Source organism: Urocitellus parryii, chromosome 4 (assembly GCF_045843805.1).
Source record: "Urocitellus parryii isolate mUroPar1 chromosome 4, mUroPar1.hap1, whole genome shotgun sequence".
Classification (NCBI taxonomy): domain Eukaryota; kingdom Metazoa; phylum Chordata; class Mammalia; order Rodentia; family Sciuridae; genus Urocitellus; species Urocitellus parryii.
The window spans coordinates 175,762,620-175,766,531 of NC_135534.1; positions in this window are offsets into that span (position 1 = coordinate 175,762,620).

The following is a 3,912-nucleotide window of genomic DNA, read 5'->3' on the forward strand; positions in this document are numbered from 1 at the left end:
TTTTTTTTTTTTCTTCCCTTTACTCAATCATTTCATAGACCAGCACCAAACCAATACTCGAGTGCAATACTCGTCTGTCCCAGAGATGTCCCTGGAGTTAAGACTCGTCACTCCTTGCCATTTGTGCTGTAAGGCTCTGATGGAGTGTCAATCATGACAAGGTGATGATTCTAACTGATTATCACAGTCTGTTCAGCGTTGGCCTTCACTGCAGGTAACTAACTAGCTAGTTCCAAGGCCCTGGGGACTCCTATTCACCTGGCCCACACCGAGCCACTATTTTGTCCTGAAAGACACCTAGCGAGAAAAGGCTAACCCGGCTCCTGATGAAGAATTTAATATTTTAAATTGACTCGAATTTCTGAGTCACTATAGAAACTCCAATTGACAGAAAATATTAAAACTTTTTTACAACCATTAAAGAATTTACCACAACTGAAACTATTTAACCACTCACTGAGATTGCTTGGTACAAAGCGAATTTTAAATTCCATCATACTTTAAAAAAAAAATTTTAGTTGTATATGGACACAATATCTTTATTTTTTTTTTTATGTGGTGCTGAGCATCAAACCCAGTGCCTCACACGTGCTAGGCAAGCACTTTGCCACTCAGCTATAGCCCCAGCCCCTCCATCATACTTTTGCAGTTCATGCTGTATTTCAATTAATGATGAAGGTCTAATTTGCAGCATACTATGAACCCATTAGTTCCCTGCAGCTAGGTTGAAGCCACTAAAAGGTCACATCAGTCCAACAGTATAGAAGACATTAAGGGGTTTTAATGCAAGGAAGTGCCATCAGATTTCTCTTTTAAATATTTCTTTTTAAATATTGTGGACTCCTGGGTGGAGAATGGACTGGATGAGAGTCAAGAATTGGTGGCAGTGAGATAACTGAAGTAGATGAATATATGATTTATTTTGGAAATAATATTGATAAAACTTAATCATGGATTAGATATAAGGGGATGATGGGGGCAGGGTATCAAGAATGACTTCCAGGGCTGGGGATGTGGCTCCTGGTAGAGTGTTTGCTCAGTATGCATGAAGCCTTGGGTTCGATCCTCAACACCATGAGCCAAGGAATTTATAAAAATAAATTATAAAAGGAATCCACCTTCTTTAAAATTTTTCTTAAAAAAAAAAGAAAGAAAGAAAGAATGGCTTCCAGGTTTCTGTCATTGAACTAAGTGATTGTACCATTATTAAGATGAGAAGACCAAGGAAAAGTAAATTTGGGGAAGGAAAAAATAAATTTTAATTTGGGACGAGATACAATTGAGATGTCTATGAGATAACTGTATGAAGCTACTAAATAGGCAGTAAGGTAAATGAATCTGGACATAGACTCACCAGATATTCCAAATGGTGTATTAGTTTCCTATTGCAGCTATAACATATTACCATAAACTTAGCATCTTAAAACAACACAAAATAATTGCCTTATTCTGGAGACTAGGAGTTCCAACGAAAGAATTTCAGGGATTAAAATCAAGGTGTCAGTATAATCATCTGCCTTTTGGAGGCTGCAGGACAGAATCTATTCCCTTGCCTTTTCCAGCTCTTAGAGGCTGCCCACATTCCTTGGCTCATAGGTTTTCTGACCTCTACTTTTCTTTTCACATCTTCTGCCCTCTCTTGTCCCACTCTTTCACTTGATTATATTGGGTCCACCCAGTAGTCCAGGATAATCTTCCCACCTCAAAATCCTTAAAAACATCTGCAAAGTCTCTCTTGTTATATAAGATAACACATAAGGTTCAGGGAGTAGGATGTAGACCTTTTGGGGAGCACTATTTTGCCTACCACAAGTGGTACTAAAAGTCAAGGAAGACATTCAAGAGGGACATTTGCTTTTAAAGTTTCTTACCATTTTACCAAATATCCAGAGCATATTACTTTTTTTCTTTTTGAAAGTTAAGAAGAGTTAGCTTTAAAAACAATGCTTAATTTTTTTTTTAATTTAAGTGCTATCCAGGCATGGTGGCTCAAGCCTGTAAACCCAGCGGCTCAGGAGGCTGAGATGGGAGGATCACGAGTTCAAAACCAGCCTCAGCAACGTGGAGGCTCTAAGCAACTCAGTGAGACTCTGTCTCTAAATAAAATACAAAATAGGGCTGGGGATGTGGCTCAGTGGTCAAGTGACCCTGAGTTCAATCCCCAGTCCCCCCCCCCACAAAAAAAAAGTTAAGTGCTGATGGCATGAGTTTGTTTAGTTTGTAAAAATTCAAATTGTACACTTAACGTATGTGTTCTTTTGTATGTATGTTACATTGCAGTATTAACACTTAAGATTGTGTCTAGGAAATGTACTTTTAACAACAAATTCAGCCACTTATAAGTTTTGTGTCTGACCAATATTAAAATTTTATATATCCATATAGAGTCAGATAGCTCTGTGTTGATGGAATCATCTAACTTTAAGTGAAATGCCCATTTTGGAATTTTCTTCTGTGTTTTTTTGTCTATGTGTGTTGGAGATTGAGCCCAGGGGTGATTTACAACTGACCTACAGTCCCCAGCCCTTTTTGTTTTTTTTATCTTGAGACACGTCCTTATTAAATTGCTGAGGCTGAGGCTGGCCTCCAACTTTGGATCCTGCTGCCTCAATCTCTCCAGTCACTATAATTACAAATGTGTTCTTATGTTTTCTCTCCCCCCCCTCTCTCTCATACACACACACGCACACACACACACACACCAGGGATTGAACCCATGGACACTTAACCACTGACCCGCATCCCCAGCCCTTTTTAATTTTTATTTTTGAGACAGGACCTCCCTAAGTTGCTGAACCTAGCCTTGAACTTTCAATCCTCCTACCTCAGCCTTCTAAATCACCGGGATTACAGGTGTGTGCTACTGTACTTGGCCTTTTGTATTCTCTTGAAATGAGTTGTAGCAAAGAGCCTTAGGAGGCATTTTTTCCCGCCTTTTTGAGGTCACTTTTCCTATGGGTAAATAATGTTACATTTCTGGATCTCTTTTACCTTGCTATTCAAAAGTGAGTTAACATATCAAAATTCTTCCCAGCTTGTTTTGTTTATTTGGTTTGATGTCATTTAACTTTAGTCTGAGGGTTCTACAATCTGCAAAAAGTACTTATGAATACCACCATTAAAGTACTTATGAATACCAGGAGACTAAGGGAGGAGGATCACAAGTTCAGGGCCAGTCTGAACAATTTAGCAAGGCCCCAAGCAATTTAGCAAGACCCTATCTCAAAATTAGACAAATTAAAAGGGTTGTGGATGTGGCTCAGTGGTAAAGTGCTCCTGAGTTCAATCCCAGTTTAAAAAAAAAAAAAGTTCTTATGGCCTTGTGGTATAATAAAAATCAAATTTTTCTATAGGTTATTCCATAAGCTGAAATATAACTTAAATCACTCAGAATATAATTAGACTAACAAAGAATCTTAGTTCTTATGAGACTATCTAATTCACCCTTCTTATCAAAGGAGATCTTTCTACAGTTTTTTTTGTGTGTGTGTGTGTGTGTGTGTGCATGTGAGTATATGTGTGGTGGTGGTGGTGAGGGGAATTGAACTCAGAACCTTGAACATGCTAAGCAGGCACACTCCTACTGAGCTGTATCCCCAGAACCTCTACAGCTTGCCCGCTTGCCCGCTTGCCCGCTCCCGCTCCCGCTCCGGCCTCCTTCTTTCTACCCGGGGATTGAACCCAGGTATACTTAACAACTGACCCACATCCCCGGCTTTTTTGTTGTTGTTGTATTTTATTCAGAGACAGGGTCTCACAGAGTTGCTTAAGGCCTTGCTGAATTGTTGACATTGGCTTTGAACTCTTGATCCTCCTGCCTCAACCTCCCAAGCTGCATGCACCACCGTGTCCAGCTCTCTACAGCATTCTTGACAGGTACTCATCTGGCCACTTTGGGAACTTTTCTTCTAA